The 21,129-nt window shown below is 44.3% G+C and overlaps 1 protein-coding gene across 2 annotated transcripts in view; it reads right to left on the bottom strand.

Moving 5' to 3' along the window:
- Positions 1 to 21,129, bottom strand: part of LOC110537974 (adenosine receptor A1-like) — a 46,363-nt gene that overhangs the window by 18,109 nt on the left and 7,125 nt on the right. The gene's annotated exons all lie outside the window — the stretch shown is intronic.

Raw genomic sequence — 21,129 nt, 5'->3', positions numbered from 1 at the left:
TTACTCATTGAGTTTAAATTCTTACCCTGTCATGCCAGTAACAAACTATTTGTCAGTCTTAGCTATGCATAGCTTCAAAATGTTAAACCATCATATTGATCTTTGGGCTGCTAGTTGTCTTGACATCGGCCATACGTGTATGAGAATATGGCTTGATGCGACAGTGCCATCTAGAGGAGACTGAACTCGACTACAGCTCACCCAGCGGAAATGTCTCACACTTAGGGGGTTCAGTGCAGTCTTTGTTACCTGTCAAGTTAAATGTGATTTCAAATGCACAGTGATGTCCTCCAACTCTATCAGAGGAAGAGGTAATGTGGGCTGTTTCGAGCTCCAAAATCTGTCAAATAAGCCCAATATGTTGCTATGGGTGTATTTTGGACCTAAGCTTGTCGCCTGTTTTTCTGCCATTAAGGCAGAGACATGAGCATCTCTTTATTATACAGAGCTGTGACTACTGCTTCCAACAAGACATTTTGTTTGTTCACTCTGATCACGTAAAAAAAGAATGTTAGATGCCTTAATACGAAAGTTTCTTAAAGTATACTGAACCAATATAAATGCCAGATGTAAGATATTTTGAGGGTGTGCAATTGGCATGCTGACTGCAGTAATGTGAACCAGAGCTGTTGCCAGATAATTTAATATTAATTTCTCTACCATAAGCCACTTCCAATGTCATTTTATAGAATTACATTGGGGCAAAAAAGTATTTAGTAAGCCACCAATTGTGCAAGTTCTCCCACTTAAAAAGATGAGAGGCCTGTAATTTTCATCATAGGTACACTTCAACTATGACAGACAAAATGAGGGGGGAAAAAATACAGAAAATCACATTTTTAGGATTTTTAATGAATTTATTTGCAAATTATGGTGGAAAATAAGTATTTGGTCATCTACAAACAAGCAAGATTTCTGGCTCTCACAGACCTGTAACTTCTTGTTTAAGAGGCTCCTCTGTCCTCGTTACCTGTATTAATGGCACCTGTTTGAACTTATCAGTATAAAATACACCTGTCCACCACCTCAAACAGTCACACTCCAAGCTCCACTATGGCCAAGACCAAAGAGCTGTCAAAAGGACACCAGGCTGGGCACCAGGCTGGGAAGACTGAATCTGCAATAGGTAAGCAGCTTGGTTTGAAGAAATCAACTGTGGGAGCAATTATTAGGAAATGGAAGACATACAAGACCACTGATAATCTCCCTCAATCTGGGGCTCCATGCAAGATCTCACCCCGTGGGGTCAAAATGATCACAAGAACGGTGGGCAAAAATCCCAGAACCACACGGGGGGACCTAGTGAATGACCTGCAGAGAGCTGGGACCAAAGTAACAAAGCCTACCATCAGCAAGGGCATTGAAGATGAAACGTGGCTGGGTCTTTCAGCATGACAATGATCCCAAACACACCGCCCGGGCAACGAAGGAGTGGCTTCGTAAGAAGCATTTCAAGGTCCTGGAGTGGCCTAGCCAGTCTCCAAATCTCAACCCCTTAGAAAATCTTTGGAGGGAGTTGAAAGTCTGTGTAGCCCAGCAACAGCCCCAAAACATAACTGCTCTAGAGGAGATCTGCATGGAGGAATGGGCCAAAATACCAGCAACAGTGTGTGAAAACCTTGTGAAGACTTACAGAAAACGTTTGACCTCTGTCATTGCCAATAAAGGGTATATAACAAAGTATTGAGATAAACTTTTGTTATTGACCAAATACTTATTTTCCACCATAATTTGCAAATAAATTCATAAAAAATCCTACAATGTGATTTTCTGGTTTTTTTTCTCTCATAGTTGAAGTGTACCTATGATGAAAATTACAGGCCTCTCATCTTTTTAATTGGGAGAACTTGCACAATTAGTGGCTGACTAAATACTTTTTTGCCCCACTGTAGGTAGTACGTCCAACCAGCCTCACAGCTGCAGATCACATGTAACCACGCCATCCTAGGACTTCCACATCCGGTATCTTCACCTGCTGTATTGTCTGAGTCCAGCCACCTGGACAGCTGATAAAACTGGGTTTGCACAACTGAATAATTTCTGCACTGTCAGAAACTCAGAGAAGCTCATCTGCATGCTCGTCCTCACCGGGGTCTTGACCTGACTGCTGTTTAGTGTCGTAACTGACTTCAGTGGGCAAATGCTCACCGACGACCACTGGAGAAGTGTGCTCTTCATGGATGAATCCCGGTTTCTACTGTACTGGGCAGATGGCAGACAGTGTGTATGGCATCATGTGGGTGAGCGGTTTGCTGATGTCAAGATTGTGAACAGAGTACCCCATGGTGGGGTTATGCTATGGGCAGGCATAAGCTACAGAGATACCGTGACGAGATCCTGAGGCCTATTGTTGCACCATTCATCCGCCTCCAACACCTCATGCTTTAGCATGATAATGCATGGTCCCATGTCACAAGGATCTGTAGACAATTCCTGGAAGCTGAAATTGTCCCAGTTCTTCCATGGCCTGAATACTCACCAGACAGGTCACCAACTGAGCTTGTTTGTGATGCTCTGGATTGAAGTGTACGACAGCATGTTCCTGTTCACGCCAATATCCAGCAACTTTGCACAGCCATTATTGAAGAGGAGTGAGACAACATTCCACATGCCACAATCAACAGACTGATCAACACACATGCGAAGGAGATGAATAAGGTGGTTACACCAGATAAGGCTGCTTTTCATATCCACGCCACTACCTTTTTTATGGTATCTGTGACCAACAGATGCTTTTGTATTTCCAGTTATGTGAAATCCATAGATTTAGGGCCTAAAGAATTTATTTCAATTGACTGATATCCTTATATGAACTGTAACTCTGTAAAATCTTGGAAATTGTGGCATATTGCGTTTATATTTTTCTTAGGTGTAGATTATGTGTATTTACTGTTACTACAACAAAGAAATACTTAAATATGTAATTTTGTCCATGAAACGTTACATTAAAGTGATGTAGGATTCCATTCATTCCTATGGACGATTGTGCCTTCTGAGGAGTACCAATATGGCAGACTGTCTTTAAAGCTTCATATTGGCCATTGCATAGTGTTGCAATCTAGTGCTCGTATACATGATTGGTCCAGACTGGCTGCTTCTTATAAAGTAATGATGGGTCTTTACCACTTTAAGTCAATACCTGTATTTCCTCAGTAACTGTAATGCACAGGCCCAATTCTTATAATCCCTTGCCACCTATGCACCTGGAGGCAGGAATGGTCAGGTGTTAGCATGGTAAAAGATGAACTAAACCCCTGCAATAAGACATAAGCAGAGGATTTAACCTAATGCCTTATGATGAGACGGCCCCTGTTGTACCGCAGATATCCACCAGAGAGCGACACAGTACAGGGAATGTTTTCACCTATTGGGTTGCCATCCAAAGAGACGACTAGTCTTTATGGTCTCTCATGCTAGAGGTGGAACAAGACATCATTTATTTTTATATATTTAACTAGGCAAGTCAGTTAAGAACCAATTCTTATTTACAATGACGGCCTACCCCGGCCAAACCCGGACGATGCAGGGCCAATTGTGCGCCACCCTATGACACTCCCAATCATGGCCGGATGTGATACAGCCTGGATGCACTGAGACCAATGGTTTTCAGCGCATTTCCATGTAACTAGGAACTTTAGTTTTTGGACATTTATGAGACTATAATCTCTGACGCAATTATGCCACATTTTAGTGCTGGGTTTTCCAGATTAGTGAGACAAGGGGCCAGATTCAATCAGATCGCGATGCACGTTTTAAAGGCAACGTTCCCACGTTCGCGGAGAACACATTAATGGTAAATATTGAATATGTTGGCGCAATCTTTTAAATGTCAATCGTGCTATAACGCGGATCTTCCATGGTCCAGATTGAATCTAGGTTCAGAGTTTTGTGGCGTGGCAATGTTTGTTTTCAATTCAAACGGTCAGATGTAAAGGTTAAAACAGCCATATGATCATTTCATTCTGTTTAATTAATTCCCTTTTTAGGATTTGGAGATGGTGTCATAGGCCTACTCCAGTGGAGGCTGGTGAGGGGAGGACGGCTCATAATAATGAATGGAGTGAATGTAATGGCCTCAAACCAGGTGTTGATTGTGTTTGGCCCGGTGTTGATTGTGTAATGGCCTGGAAACCAGGTGTTTGATGTGTTTGATACCATTCCATTTCAGCCATTACTATGAGCCCGTCCTCCCCATTAAAAGTGCCACCAGCCACCACTGGCCTACTCAAACCTTTCAGTTGTACTCATCTATTCCATGGCCACACACAGCAAAGCTGAAATGAAACAGATTGCCATATTTGCTCTGAGACTGTTACTAACAAGTGTGGCTGTTTGTACTGGCTTCTGTGTTTGGGTGCCAGATAGACAGTGTGTGTTGTTTCTGTGTTTGCGTGATACCATGTGTGTAGTGTTGATGTCTGAACACTAAGCCCGCTGTGTTTGCCAATCTCTCATCCACTGACTACTGGGGCTTTGTGTGTGTGTGTGTGTGTCAGTGGTGTAAAGTTCTTAAGTAAAAATACTTGAAAGAAAATAATATGCTTTTTTCTCCATACATTTCCCCTGACACCCAAAACGACTTACAATTTGAATGCTTAAGAGAAGAGGAAAATGGTCCAATTCACACACTTATCAAGAGAACATCCCTGGTCATCCCTACTGCCTTTGATCTGGCTGACTCAGGTAGTTTGTAAATGATGTCTGAGTGTTGGAGTGTTGGAGTGTGCCCCTGGCTGTCAAAATATAAATACTATAATAATAAGGAAATCGTGCCATCTTGTTTGCTTAACATAAAGATTTTGATGTATTGCATTTACTTTTACTCAAGTATGACTATTGAATAGTTTTTCCACCTCTGGTGTGTGTGCATGCGTGCATCTGTGTAGGTACACTGGCCAGCGAGGTGCCGGTGTATTCCCTTGTCAAATGTATACAAGACTGTCTCATCTATTTTTCATCATAACACCGCTCCATCAAGTTTCCCCCGTCTCTCAGGACATATTAATCAGTAGACTTACCTACCTCTGTCTCATCCCCCTCTCTCTCTGTCTCATCCCCCTCTCTCTCTGTCTCATCCCCCTCTCTCTCTGTCTCATTCCCCTCTCTCTCTGTCTCATCCCCCTCTCTCTCTGTCTCATCCCCCTCTCTCTCTGTCTCATCCCCCTCTCTCTCTGTCTCATCCCCCTCTCTCTCTGTTTCTTCATCTCCCTCCCTGTTTTTGAATAACAGCTGTTCTGGAACACCTGAACCCCTCCCTCCTCCCTCCCTTGGCTCCCTCTCTTTCTCTACTCTGTAATTTTGAGGAGATGGAGAAGGGTAAACATGTCCTTGAGTGATAGGGAGAAATGTGTGGAATGCACCAGAGGAGGTGAGTGTTGTTTGTTCACTTACTACTGTTAGACAGAGGCTCTGTCTATCACCAAGCTGCTCTGCTAGGCTTTACTCCCATCTCCCATTGTTCTCAGTATGGAGGGAGAAAGAGCATGCTTTTAATGGCAGTCTTTTATTCTGGCCTTTTATTTGTGTATATGTGTGTGTGGAGGGGGAGTGTGTGTGTATATGTGTGTGTGTGTGGAGGGGGAGTGTGTGTGTGGAGGGGGAGTGTGTGTTTGTGTATGTATGTATGTATGTATGTATGTATGTATGTATGTATGTATGTATGTATGTGTGTGTGTGTGTGTGTGTGTGGGGGGGGGAGACATAATTATCGGTGTGGTCCCCAACAACAGCAATTACCACTGTGAAACAATTATCAAATGAACTTAATGCACATCATAGTGTTTTAGCCATTCAGTACTGTAGATTGGAGGCAGCTGCACCTAGTCTTGGCCTGAATAGAATACGCTGACAAAATGGATGTAGTCTAGGATCCTACATCCTCAGGCTGCTACCAGCTGATAACTGGAAAATCTCTCTGCCGTACTACTCTCAAAAACAGTAAAAATAGCACCACTATCATGAGGTTCTTCCAACTCCCAACCTGTCTCCCTCACACCCACCCTGCCCCCCTCCTTATCCCCCCTGGCAGGGCCTCCTTCAGAGGAAAGACGAAGACTACCCACAATTCTTAATGTGGCCAGATCAAGACTGAGACTTTCCTCCGAGTCCATCGCCACTGAGCAGCTTACTGTTTCTCCTGTTCCGCATCCCAATGGGTTTTTAGAAACACTGTAGTGTTGTGGTGGATGATATTATCTCCTCTTTCACCAGATGAATCAGCTGTGTTTCCTGTCCACACCAACATCCCAGGGACCCAACACAATGTCAGTGTGTGGTAGTAAATTATCTAAATACTGGCAGTCTACTCAATTCTCAACAACACATTGTTATCGTGTGAGTTGATGCCATGAGAGGAGTGAAGTCAACGTACAGAGGGAAACCAGTGGAGGCTGGTGAGGGGAGGACGGCTCATAATAATGGCTGTAATGGAGTGAATGGTATCAACACATGGTTTTCATATAAAGATACTATTCCATTCACTCCATTCTACTCCATTTCAGTCATTATTATGAGCCGTCCTCCCCTCACCAGCCTCCACTGAGGGAAACCCATAGTAAAGCTCATTAGCTAAACCAACAGAGAGAGCTGAAGGGCTGGTAGAAGGGTTGTGCTCTGGGCTTGCTGCATGTGTGTGTTTATAGTTTTAGTCCTAGGGAAGAGGTCTGAGGTTAGACTCTTCTATGAGCTGGAGTAAGTCTTTAAACAGCTTGGGTAGCAACCTCCCAGTCCCAACCACCCAATTCTCAGTGCCTGCATTGTTGTATGTATACTGTAAGTACTTAGAGTTAATCCACAGGAGTGCCTTCAGTTGTAGTCGGTCCCTTGTGTGCCTCAGTAGGTCTGTAGTAGTTAAGTGACAAATTGGTGTGTGCGTTGGTTTGTGTGTGTGTGGCACAAGTTTGAGGTTAGCCCCTTGTCTGTAGACTTTGATGAGTGGCACAAAACTTGGTCTGCATGAGCGTGCGCGTGTGTGTATGTGTGTCTTGCTACTTGGTTTCTGTATGCAGGCACAACTGATCTGTCATCTTGTGTTTGTGTTTGGGGCAGGTGGTGTTAACTGGCAGTGTACCGCCCGGCCAGCCCGGCACCGTGTGTGTGTGTGGTACTGTCCCCAGCCGGTGTGTGTGTGTGTGTGTGTGTCTTTCCTTTGCTCGATTGGTAGATTGCTGCCTCAATCCCCCCCACCTGTCACAGAGGGTGGGGTTGGTGGGGTGGGGGTTGGCTGAGAGGGAAGGCACAGAGCAGATGCTTTTTACACAGACAAACACAGGCGATAACCTGGCACTGGGACAATGAGTCTCTCTCTCTCTTTTTCAAAGAATAGATGGGGAGATAGAGAGGGACCCCGGAGAGAGAGAGCGACCCCGGAGAGAGAGAGAGACCCCGGAGGGAGAGAGAGAGAGACCCCGGAGAGAGAGAGAGAGAGGGACCCCGGGGAGAGAGAGAGAGGGACCCTGGAGAGAGAGAGAGGACCCTGGAGAGAGAGAGGGACCCTGGAGAGAGAGAGAGGGACCCTGGAGAGAGAGAGAGGGACCCTGGAGAGAGAGAGAGGGACCCTGGATAGAGAGAGGGGACCCTGGAGAGAGGGAGGGGACCCTGGAGAGAGAGAGAGGGTGGTAGTAGAATAAGAGTGGGGGTAAAACAACAGACTTGTCAAATGTGATTAAGCTGTGCATGTTTGCTGACAGAAAACACTTCCCTACCTATCTAGAAATCTAAATACTGGCTACTGGGCTAGTCTAACCCCCTACCTTCCTTCCCACCTTTAGCTTGTCTTCATATGTGTTGCTGCCTTGCTATGTTGTTGTCTTAGGTCTCTCTTTATGCAGTGTTGTCTCTTGTCTCTCTTGTCGTGATGTGTGTTTTGTATTTATTTATTTTCATCCCAGGCCCCCGTCCCTGCAGGAGGCCTTTTGCCTTTTGGTAAGCCGTCATTGTAAATAAGAATTTGTTCTTAACGGACTTGCCTAGTTAGTAAATGTTAAATAAAATAAATAAAAATATCCTCATCCCTCCTCTCTCACTCTGTCCTTCTTTTTCTCCTCAGGTCTCCCATTTAAATTAAATTCAAGGGCTTTGGGAAACATATGTTAACATTGCTAAAGCATTGAAGTAGATAATAAACAAAAGTGAAATTAACAATACAAATTAACAGTAAACATTACACTCACAGAAGTTACAAAAGAATAGAGACATTTCAAATGTATATATATATATATCTGGTGCTCCTTCTTCCACTTCACCCTCTTGGCTACTTCTCCCATTATAACCCCCCCTCCCTCCCCATCCTCTCTCTGAACTGTCTGCCTTCTACCCTTGCCATTCCTCTCCTGTCTGGCCCTGTCTTCTGAAAAGCCTTGCCACCATATTCCGTTTTGGCTTTCTGCTACTCTCCAAAGTTAATTCCCTTGATACATTCATCATCCATTATAGAAATCATTTTTAATCACATTTTTAGACATGCAGATTTATGTACATATTCAGGAGGTTGAGAAACACAATGGCCAAATTACTATAAAAGTCATTATGATTACAATGGCCTGAATTAATGAGTATAATCTCTGACAACTAGAAAATTAAAGATAAAGATGGCTTATCATAGAGAATGAGTATTTATGACCTAGAGTGTGTGAAACTTTGATAAGCCAATTGAATGGCCTGCCTTAGTGAGATGTCTTTGTGCGGAGTTCTGTGGGTGTCCCTTTGGGCTTAAACACACACTCTGCAGCCCCCCTCTTTAGATGACACTTTGCTCCGATATGCTGTTTGCATGCGTGTGTGTGTGCGTGTGTGTGTGTGTGTATGGTGGGGGTTCATAAGGTTAGAGAGCTCATTTAGGGTCCCTGTGAGGCGATTGTGTGTTTGTCCCCTGGTCCCTCACTTCTCTCTTCTACACAGTGACCTCTGACCCCAGCCTCTCTCCCCTCCCCCCAGGCAAATTCCAATGCTCCCTCTTTAGCCTAGATCCCTACTTGACCCCCCTGTTTTACTCCTCTCTCTCCCTCCCTATATATATATATATATATATATCTCTTTCTCCCTCTCTCTTTCTGTCCTTTCCTCCGTCTGTCTTTCTACAGCCTTCCTTTCACTCTCTTGTTCCCTCTTACAGAAAGAGGGTTCTGTCTTTGTCCTTGTAACCAGGAAGCACAGTTAGAGTATCTTATCCCCTGAATGGCCAGATAAACATGTCTGTCCTTCAGAGTCATTGCCCCAATGTTCCTGTGTGTCTGTGCATGTGTTTGTGTGTGGGTGCCCCTGTCTGTCAGGTGAAGAAGGTTGAGGAAGAGCTTGAATTCAGTCCAAACTTTGTCTGCTTTCAAATCCTCTCTTTCCCATTTTTATCTCTGCCTCTAATATACTAGAACTCACTAGGACCACCTTCATAGTATTCTACTCTGCACAATCTCTGCAAATGGTAATGCAGCATTCATTTCCTAAGCCATTCTAATGCATTTCCCATCATTCAAATCACCTTGTATGTACATAGCATCAGTAGAGGCTTGAAACAGTGCATTCAGAAAGTATTCAGACCCCTTGATTTTTTTCACATTTTGTTACCACAATTTTTCTAAAATAGATTAAATACATTTTTTTCCTCAATCTACACACAATAACCCATAATGACAAAGCGAAAACATATTTTTTAAAAATGTTTGCAAATTTATTTAAATTAAGTATTCAGAGCCTTTCGCTATGAAACTCCAAATTGAGCTCAGGTGAATCCTGTTTCCATTGCTCATCCTTGAGATGTTTCTACAACTTGATTGGAGTCACCTGTCTATATCAGGTCCCACAGTTAGCAGTGCATGTCAGAGCAAAAACCAAGCCATTAGGTCGAAGAAATTGTCCATAGAGCTCCAACACATGAACACAGTGGCCATGATTCTTAAATGGAGAAGTTTGAAACCACCAAGACTCTTCCTAGAGCTGGCCGCTCAGCCAAACTGAGTAATCGGGGGAGAAGGGCTTTGGTCAGGGAGGTGACCAAGAACCCGATGGTCACTCTGACAGAGCTCCAGAGTTCCTCTGTGGAGATAGGAGAACCTTTCAGAAGGACAACCATCTCTGCAGCACTCCACCAATCAGGCCTTTATGGTAGAGTGGCCAGACAGAAACCAATCCTCAGTAAAATGCACATGACAGCCCGCTTTGACTTTGTAAAAAGTCACCTAAAGGACTCAGATCATGAGAAACAAGATTCTCTGGTCTGATGAAACCAAGATTGAAAACTATGGACTGAAAGCCAAGTGTCACATCTGGAGGAAACCTGGCACCATCCCTACATTGAAGCATGGTGGTGGCAGCATCATGCTGTGGGGATGTTTTTCAGTGGCAGGGACTGAGAGACTAGTCAGGATCGAGAGAAAGATGAATGGAGCAAAGTACAGAGAGATCCTTGATGAAAACCTGCTCCAGAGCGCTCAGGACCTCAGACTAGGGCAAAGGTACACCTTCAAACAGGACAATGAGCCTAAGCACACAGGCAAGATAACACAGGAGTGGCTTCGGGACAAGTCTCTGAATGTCCTTGAGTGGCCCAGCCGGAGCCCGTTCTTGAACCCGATCAAACATCTCTGGAGAGACCTGAAAATAGCTATTCAGCGATGCTCCCCATCCAACCTGACAGAACCTGAGAGGATCTGCAGAGAAGAATGGGAAAAACTCCCCAAATACAGGTGTGCCATGCTTGTAGCGTCATACCCAAGAAGACTCAAGGCTGTAATTGCTGCCAAAGGTGCTTCAACAAAGTACTGAGTAAAAGGTCTAAATATTTATGTAAATGTCATATTTCAGTTTTAAATGTTTAATATATTTGCAAAAAAAATGAAAAACCTGCTTTTTTCTGCTTTGTCATTATGGGGTATTGTGTGTAGATTGATGTTTTTATTTAATCAATTTTAGAATAAGGCTGTAACAACAAAATGTGGAAAAAGTCAAGGGGTCTGACTACTTTCTGAATGCACTGTATATATAAATGATATATGGAATCACTGTCATGTTTTAATGTTATATTTAATGTCATTCATAAGACCCCTCCGATCCTCCATGTGTCTGTAGGCCTATGTAGTCTTGTATTTAATGATATATCGAAACCATTGTCATCTTAAAATGTCAGTTTCATCTATTCCACAAGACCCCTCAGATCCATGGTAATGGCCTTGTATTGGATGACATATGGCAATCATAGGAATCGTCACTGCAGGGCAGTTTTGACCATTGACACCAATCATAAGCCCCTCACTGTATACCAACATTAAGCTAACATTATGGAATGGTCTGACTCTCCCAGTGGTTGGTATACCAACATTAAGCTAACATTATGGAATGGTCTGACTCTCCCAGTGGTTGGTATACCAACATTACGCTAACATTATGGAATGGTCTGACTCTCCCAGTGGTTGGTATACCAACATTAAGCTAACATTATGGAATGGTCTGACTCTCCCAGTGGTTGGTATACCAACATTACGCTAACATTATGGAATGGTCTGACTCTCCCAGTGGTTGGTATACCAACATTAAGCTAACATTATGGAATGGTCTGACTCTCCCAGTGGTTGGTATACCAACATTAAACTAACATTATGGAATGGTCTGACTCTCCCAGTGGTTGGTATACCAACATTAAGCTAACATTATGGAATGGTCTGACTCTCCCAGTGGTTGGTATACCAACATTACGCTAACATTATGGAATGGTCTGACTCTCCCAGTGGTTGGTATAACAACATTAAGCTAACATTATGGAATGGTCTGACTCTCCCAGTGGTTGGTATACCAACATTAAGCTAACATTATGGAATGGTCTGACTCTCCCAGTGGTTGGTATACCAACATTAAGCTAACATTATGCGTATGCCTGCAGGCCCTGGGCCAGTGCAGTAATGAAGAGAGGGTCATGGTTGCCTGCCTCATGATGTATAAATTGTTCATGGGCCCAGCGTCTCTCTCCCCTCCATCAGACTATAACAGCTGAGACCAGTGTTCCCTGCTACTGTACTGCTCTGCTCTGTTCTTACCAGCCTCGCTAGGACACTGGAATCTCATGAATACAAATACTGTTAAATGGCAGCCCCCTAGACATTACCTGTGTGTGTGTGTGTGTGTGTGTGTGTGTGTGTGTGTGTAATCCCTCACCACTGCATCCAGGCAACATGTTTCCCTCATTGCAACCAGACACTTCTCTCATTCTAACAATAGAAAGAAACACATTGCCAGTGCATAATATAATAATCATGTATAATTTACCAATAGTTTGGACAGACATGCAGGACTAGAGGCAGAAATATCTGCTTATCCTTGTGATTCCATTTCTCTACATTGTCTTGTGTCAGCATCCTTTCTGGCCCTGTGAGTGTCAGTCACTTCTCTATCTATGTGTCAGTCAATGTCTTCCTCCAGTCACGTTGCTCTCTGTGGTTCAAGGTCAACGGCTGGGGAACGGCTGGGGAACGGCTGGGGAACGGCTGGGGAACGGCTGGGGAACGGCTGGGGAACGGCTGGGGTTTAATCAGGTAAAACGTGTAAGGGTAATTAGGCGCACACTGTGTCAATGTGTCAGCGTCTGCCTGTGTGTGTTGCAGGGAGTGTGTATGTGTGTGTGTGTGTGTGTGTGGGATATCCTACCACAGACAACAGATAAACATGTTCTGCCTCATTGCAACCACACACTTCTCCTTTAATCGTAACAATAATATCAAATAGAACCAGATGCAGCTCATTGCACCTCTCCCTTTAAATCACCTAGCAGTGTCAGACTGTATCTGCCTATATGTGTGTGTGTGTGTGTGTGTGTGTGTGTGTGTGTCTGTGTGTGTGCTTTACAATATCACCACATAAATATAAATGAAATAAATAAATATTCACACTCCTGCTCTGCTTTTGACCCATGGGTAAGACCTATATACGGTGCATTCGGAAAGTATTCAGACCCCTTGACCTTTTCCACATTTTGTTACGTTACAGCCTTATTCTAAAATTGATTACATTTTTAGAAATGCTTGCAAATTTATTTATTTTTAAATGAGGAAATATTACATTTACATAAGTATTCAGACCCTGTTAAAGCACCTTTGTCAGCGATTACACCCTTGAGTCTTCTTAGGTATGACGCTACAAGCTTGGCACACGTGTATTTGGAGAGTTTCTCCCATTCTTCTCTGCAGATTCTCTTAAGCTAGGTTGGATGGGGAGCGTTGCTACACAGATATTTTCAAGTCTCTCCAGAGATGTTTGATCTCCAAGCTCTGACTGGGCCACTCAAGAACATTCAGAGACTTGTCCCGAAGCCACTCCTGCGTTGTTTTGGCTGTGTGCTCAGGGTCGTTGTCCTGTTGGAAGGTGAAACTTTGCCCCAGTCTGAGGTCCTGAGCGCTCTGGAGCAGGTTTTCATCAAGGATCTCTCTGTACTTTGTTCTGTTCATCTTTTCCTCGATCCTGACTAGTCTCCCAGTCCATGCCCCAGAAAAACATCCCCACAGCATGATGCTGCCACCACCATGCTTCACCGTAGGGATGGTGCCAGGTTTCCTCCGAACGTGACGCTTGGCATTCAGACCAAAGAGTTCAATCTTGGTTTCATCAGACCAGAGAATCTTGTTTCTCATGGTCTGAGAGTCTTTAGGTGACTTTTGGCAAACTCCAAGCAGGCTGTCATGTGCCTTTTATTGAAGAGTGGCTTCCGTCTGGCCAATCTACCATAAAGGCCTGATTGGCGGAGTGCTGCAGAGATGCTTGGAAGGTTCTCCCATCTCCACAGAGGAACTCTAAAGCTCTGTCAGAGTGACCATCGGGTTCTTAGTCACCTCCCTGACGAAGGCCCTTCTCCCCGATTACTCAGTTTGGCCGGGAGGCCATCTGTAGGAAGAGTCTTGGTGGTCTCAAACTTCTTCCATTCAAGAATGATGGAGGCCACTGTGTTCTTGGGGACCTTCAATGCTGCAGAAAGTTTTTGGTACCCTTCCCCAGATCTGTGCCTCGACACAAACCTGTCTCGGAGCTCTATGTACAATTCCTTTGACCTCACGGCTTGGTTTTTGCTCTGACATGCACTGTCAACTGTGGGACCTTATATAGGCAAGTTTTTGCCTTTCCAAATCATGTCCATTCAATTGAATTTACCACAGATGTTCTACAACTTGATTGGAGTCCATCTCAAGGATGATCAATGGAAGCAGGATGCACCTGAGCTCAATTTGGAGTGTCATACGAAAGGGTCTGAATACTTATGCAAATAAGGTATTTACGTTTTTTATATTTAATACATTTGCAAAAAATTCATAAAGTCTGTTTTCGCTTTGTCATTATGGGGTGTTGTGTGAAGATGGATGGGGGAGTTTTTTTTCCCCAATCCATTTCAGAATAAGACGTAACATGTCAAGGGGTCTGAATACTTTCCGAATGCACCATAAGAAATCTATTTGACATTCTTATCTAGAGTGACTTACAGGAGCGATTAGGGTTAAGTGCCTTGCTCAAGGGCACATGGACAGATTCTTCAGCTAGTTGGCTTGGGGATTCGAACCAGCAACCTTTCAATTACTGGCCCAATGCTCTAACCACTAGGCTACCTGCTGCACAGACGCCATAATGGGACAAATGCAAAGTTGCAATCCCTATACATATTATGCACCTTGCATTGATGACACAGTATGCTGCTAACACAGAGGTGGGCAGCTCCAGTTCTCCAGGGCCTGATTGGTGTCACACTTCTTCTCCATCCCTAGCAAACACAGCTGATTAATCAAATTGCATTCTAAACTGAAGATCATGATTAGGTGATTATTGGAGTCAGGTGTGTTAGCTGGGGCTGGAGCAAAACTGTGGCACGAATCAGGCTCTCGAGGACTGGAATGGCCCACCCCTGTGCTAACAGGACCCTTGTTAGACTGGCCCATTTAATTTCTAGCCCGTATATAAAGACTTTCTCCATTCTGACATGTCTTGGTCCCTCCACTTACTTTGTACCTTCTCTCTCAACTAATTCTGACTCCTCTCTCTCTTTCTTCTAAAGTGGCCCCCACTCTCTCTTTCTTTCTCTCCCTCTTTCTCTGTACTCAGCTGGTGGGCCAGCCAGGAGGCATGGCGTGCGTTAGAAGAGCGTAATCTGTTCTTTCTCTCCTCCATTTCCATTTCAATCCCTCGTTCACAGCTGGAACCAGGGCGCTTTGCATGCAGATGAGCCAAGGAGTTGACTCTCTTGGAAAGCAGAAGCAGACACAAGGAGGGGCATGAGATGAAGAGGAGGATGAAGAAGAGAAAGACGAGGAGGAGAGGGTGAGTGGCAGGGCCAATGAAAGACAGGAAGATTATGTCAGTGTGTAATTTACTCAATGCTCATTGATTACAGTATTTTCCCTCTACAAAGAGGATTTGGTTCCATGGTTCCCGCCACACACTGCCTCACAGATTGAGATGTACTGTAAGGTCTATACAGTGTGGCTGCAGTCATCAGTGATTTGTCATCACAAATACTGACAGTGATGATTAATGAACACGGGTTCATGTGTCAGGGCATGACATAACAGCTAGGCCACTGTTGATGACAGTGAGGAAGTGAGTGAGACATGAGTGGTGTTTGGGGTGAATGGGGTGGTTTGAGGTGACTTGGAGCACAGAGAGTTGGACTGTTACCGGATCTATTATCTGAATCTATAGGGTACACACAGCCAACCACAGACTATAGCTACACACACACACACACACACACACACACACAGACACACAGACACAAACCCTGTCCTAAAGAGGGGGTGACCCTGTCCTAAAGAAGGGGTAACCCTGTCCTAAAGAAGGGGTAACCCTGTCCTAAAGAGGGGGTGACCCTGTCCTAAAGAAGGGGTAACCCTGTCCTAAAGAGGGGGTAACCCTGTCCTAAAGAGGGGGTGACCCTGTCCTAAAGAGGGGGTGACCCTGTCCTAAAGAGGGGGTGACCCTGTCCTAAAGAGGGGGTGACCCTGTCCTAAAGAGGGGGTGACCCTGTCCTAAAGAGGGGGTGACCCTGTCCTAAAGAGGGGGTGACTATGCATCACAAAAGTCTAATCGCCACTTTTTGCTTCTTCTAAAATACAGTTATTGTCCACTTTTTGTTTCTAATTCTAACCCTTCCCTACTGCACGTTGTTTCTAAATGAAAGGTTTAGCCTAACCCTTCCCTACTGCACGTTGTTTCTAAATGAAAGGTTTATCCTAACCCTTCCCTACTGCACGTTGTTTCTAAATGAAAGGTTTATCCTAACCCTTCCCTACTGCACGTTGTTTCTAAATGAAAGGTTTATCCTAACCCTTCCCTACTGCACGTTGTTTCTAAATGAAAGGTTTATCCTAACCCTTCCCTACTGCACGTTGTTTCTAAATGAAAGGTTTAGCCTAACCCTTCCCTACTGCACGTTGTTTCTAAATGAAAGGTTTATCCTAACCCTTCCCTACTGCACGTTGTTTCTAAATGAAAGGTTTAGCCTAACCCTTCCCTATTACAGTTCTTGTTTCTAAATGAAAGGGAATAGTGCAGACATTTAGTATACAGAATCTACAAAACTGGGTGAATCAGCTAGAATGTGATTAAGAGCTGCTCTCTCAACATGGCCGGCGCCCGTGGTCTGCCACAGCGGTGTGATAAACGGCATGTTAGCTACCCGCCTGGCTTTCCTTGGCAGCCTAGCACACGCCAGCCAGTCAGTCAATGAGTCAGCTAGCCAGCCAGCGGCCTCCTTAACCTTGACTGACTGGGGTGCCCACTGCCGGACTGTCCCACAATGTTAGAGCTGGGCTTTCACTTATAGCTGACAGCCACAGACACACGCACGCACACCCCTCCCTCTCCCGCCCCTCCCTCCCTCCCGGAACACAAAGAGTTGTATTATGCCAACTCTCCAACACTCCTGTCATTGTGCGTGAGTTACAGTCCTTCTTCCCTCACTGCCGAGTCACTGCGGCCATAATACCATCATTTGAGAGAGAGAATGACAGAGGGAAAAAGAGAGAGAGAGAGAATGACAGAGGGAAAAAGAGAGAGAGAGATCAAAAGGACAGAGAGATCATGTAAATGAAAAAAATAAGACATGAAAAGAATTTGCTGGTCAGAGTGATGCATGGTCACGCCCTCTTTAGGACAGGGTCACCCCCTCTTTAGGACAGGGTCACTCCCTCTTTAGGACAGGGTCACTCCCTCTTTAGGACAGGGTCACCCCCTCTTTAGGACAGGGTAACGTACACTTCTGGTGTTGACAGTCCAAATCAATACATGTTATTTGGGGCGGCAGGTAGCCTATTGGTTAGAGCATTAGGTCAGTAAAAGAAAGGTTCCAGGATTGAATCCCCAAGCTGACATGGTAAAAATCTGTCGTTTGGCCTCTGAACAACCCACTGTTCCCCGGTAGGCTGTCATTGTAAATAAGAATTTGTTCTTAACTGGCTTGCCTAGTTAAATAAAATTAAAAACAATTATAATCAATTGACAGCAGATGGTATGTTTAGGCATGGGCTAGGAGGCAGACGTTGTGTGTATGTGTGTGTGTGCTCGTGTGTGTGCACGCACCAGTCTGTCTCAGGGGAGGCCCAGCCTGGGCCTCTCTCATGGGGGTTACTTCAATAGAGATGTGACAGAGCAGACTTCACTAGACATACACAGATGGCCCCACTCAAGATACAGTATGGATGTGCACACACAGGTGCACAAACACAAGACAGACTGAACATTAGGGAAACAAGGAGGCAGCTAAAGAATGCACATGATCAGATAGAGTTGAGGCACTCTGAGCACTAGGCAGATACCATAATAGACCTACAGTGCAGCACTTAGCTACTCAGGAATACACTGCACAGGCAGAGCTGACAGTTAGCCATTAATTCCAGGGAATATTCTGAACGTTGCCAGAGGATCTGGTTTGCATCAACAACTATAAACATTATACTTCTTATCTATGAGATTTACATACTGGTAACTAATAACATGATCTGTGTTTGATGGCTGTTCAGTGGAATGTGAATATTTGCCTCAGGTTACAGTAAACATGAACTAGTCAACATTATTAATAATAACTATCTTGCCAATAATATGTATACAGTACCTGTCTGATTTAATTTAGACATAATGTTTTCCCTGGAGAGACATGAAACTGGCCAATGTAAGTCCAACATTTTATTTCTGTGATTCTTGTAGAGTTTGCCTGTTATTATTCTATAACATGATTTATGTATTTCATATTCTTAGCCTGAGGGTAGAGTGCAGAAGCGAAGCAGGATTTGGATTGGTGCAGTCGCGATAAAGGTCCAAACTGTCCCGGAGGCGTGTAAGATACTGTACGTAGGCAGAAAGTCAAACATGTAGAGAGAAATTAAGGTTTGGAGGCGAGAATATATTCTAATTAATTTCCCACAAAAAAATATACATTTTTGTAGGAGAAGGAGTGTTAAAATAGCTGAACTAATGCCAAGTTATTCACTTTGCTGGTTTGAGGGCTCAACAGAGCTATTGTTATGACTGAGTCATCATGGGGAGAAAAATGTAACGTGTACATTTCAAACTGTGATCTTAAACTTTACCCTTTTAAACTTTTCACCTCGTATCTTTTTATCGCCCTGAATAATGAGCTGTAGTAAATGATCTTATACCTCAACAGTCCCAATCACAGCTCAGATTGCCGTGAGTGCAGTACATCAAATGCAGAGCCTATTGTTAGTGTGCAATGTGCATGCTGAATTAAATGGACACCATCTCAGCTGACCTGCCTTCATAGGTTTAATCTGCACTGATTGGTGGCCGTGTAAAGCAGAATCCTAGGTTAAGGATTATGACCTGAGCCCTCTGACCTAGAGCCTATAGTGTTCAGCCTAAACACACCTAGAGCCTATAGTGTTCAGCCTAAACACACCTAGAGCCTATAGTGTTCAGCCTAAACACACCTAGAGCCTATAGTGTTCAGCCTAAACACACCTAGAGCCTAGTGTTCAGCCTAAACACACCTAGAGCCTATAGTGTTCAGCCTAAACACACCTAGAACCTATAGTGTTCAGCCTAAACACACCTGAAGCTTATGACCACCAGGTTCCTAGATCCCTGTGGGAACAGTAGGCCTGCTATAGAATACTGTAGTCATGCACACTCACTGTTTGCTGATCCCATGTTTGTCTTTACTGTTACAGGTATAACCACAACATGACCATACAAGATGACCTACTGTATGCTACTGTATGACACCCCCATTGGCCCATGGTCTGACTGTAGACCCACAGCCTGTGACTAGTAAATAGTCCTATTGTCTTGTAACACATCTTACTTGGCAGACCAGTAGGCTGCTGTGGAAATGTCAGACTCCCTCCCACGGATCTACTGTCAGAGTAGGCAGCATTGTGCTGGGCATCTCACATAAAGATAGACAGTCAGACTGAAACAGTGACGGACTCCGGGACACAAAGTGCCATCAATGGTTAACCAGCATCATTAACTCCCAACTTTCACATTCCATACCACTCTTCCTATGGTTTGACTGTTTAAACTGGCACTCAGGGGATAGAATTGACTCTATATAAATGGGATAAAAATTATTAAATGATTTCAATGCTATATGATATGTGGTTGTCTCACCGACCTTAGTGGAATGCACTTATCGGAAGCCTAAACATAACCATGTCTCTTTGGATAAGAGTATCTGTTTAACGACTAAACAATGTAAATATAACATTAAAATAAATATTTTGGAGATTTAAAACCTCTTAAGGATCGGACCATCCCCCCCAATTCCCACCTAAAATGACATACCTAAATCCGATAGAGGTTAAAGTGCGTTCATGTACACTTTCAGAAAAAACAGAGTGCCCTATAGAACCATATGTCCCTGTATGGGAACCCTCTGAAAAAAAGGTACCAGATAGAACTCTTTTTGGATCATATTGAACACTTTTTGGTTCCACAAAGAACCTCTGGTTCCCAATATAGTAAGTGATGGTGAAACTTCAGGGTAAAGCTGGGAGATAAAGACACGGGTATAGAGGGGGGTAGTACAAAGGAAGGAAGGGATAAAGACACGGGTATAGAGGGGGGTAGTACAAAGGAAGGAAGGGATAAAGACACGGGTATAGAGGGGGGTAGTACAAAGGAAGGAAGGGATAAAGACACAGGTATAGAGGGGGTAGTACAAAGGAAGGAAGGGATAAAGACTGGGGGATAAAGACTGGGGGATAAAGACACGGGTATAGAGGGGGGTAGTACAAAGGAAGGAAGGGATAAAGACACGGGTATAGAGGGGGGTAGTACAAAGGAAGGAAGGGATAAAGACTGGGGGATAAAGACTGGGGGATAAAGACTGGGGGATAAAGACTGGGGGATAAAGACACGGGTATAAAGACACGGGTATAAAGCCTGGGGGATAAAGACTGGGGGATAAAGACTGGGGGATAAAGACACGGGTATAGAGGGGGGTAGTACAAAGGAAGGAAGGGATAAAGACTGGGGGATAAAGACACAGGTATAGAGGGGGGTAGTACAAAGGAAGGAAGGGATAAAGACTGGGGGATAAAGACACGGGTATAGAGGGGGGTAGTACAAAGGAAGGAAGGGATAAAGACACGGGTATAGAGGGGGTAGTACAAAGGAAGGAAGGGATAAAGACTGGGGGATAAAGACACGGGTATAGAGGGGGGTAGTACAAAGGAAGGAAGGGATAAAGACTGGGGGATAAAGACACTGGTATAGAGGGGGGTAGTACAAAGGAAGGAAGGGATAAAGACTGGGGGATAAAGACTGGGGGATAAAGACTGGGGGATAAAGACACGGGTATAGAGGGGGGTAGTACAAAGGAAGGAAGGGATAAAGACTGGGGGATAAAGACACAGGTATAGAGGGGGGTAGTACAAAGGAAGGAAGGGATAAAGACTGGGGGATAAAGACACAGGTATAGAGGGGGGTAGTACAAAGGAAGGAAGGGATAAAGACTGGGGGATAAAGACACGGGTATAGAGGGGGGTAGTACAAAGGAAGGAAGGGATAAAGACACGGGTATAGAGGGGGTAGTACAAAGGAAGGAAGGGATAAAGACTGGGGGATAAAGACACGGGTATAGAGGGGGGTAGTACAAAGGAAGGAAGGGATAAAGACTGGGGGATAAAGACACTGGTATAGAGGGGGGTA

The sequence above is a fragment of the Oncorhynchus mykiss genome, chromosome 2, assembly GCF_057628025.1.
Source record: "Oncorhynchus mykiss isolate SJ-2025 chromosome 2, ASM5762802v1, whole genome shotgun sequence".
Lineage (NCBI taxonomy): Eukaryota > Metazoa > Chordata > Actinopteri > Salmoniformes > Salmonidae > Oncorhynchus > Oncorhynchus mykiss.
This window is presented reverse-complemented; position numbering and strand designations above follow the sequence as displayed.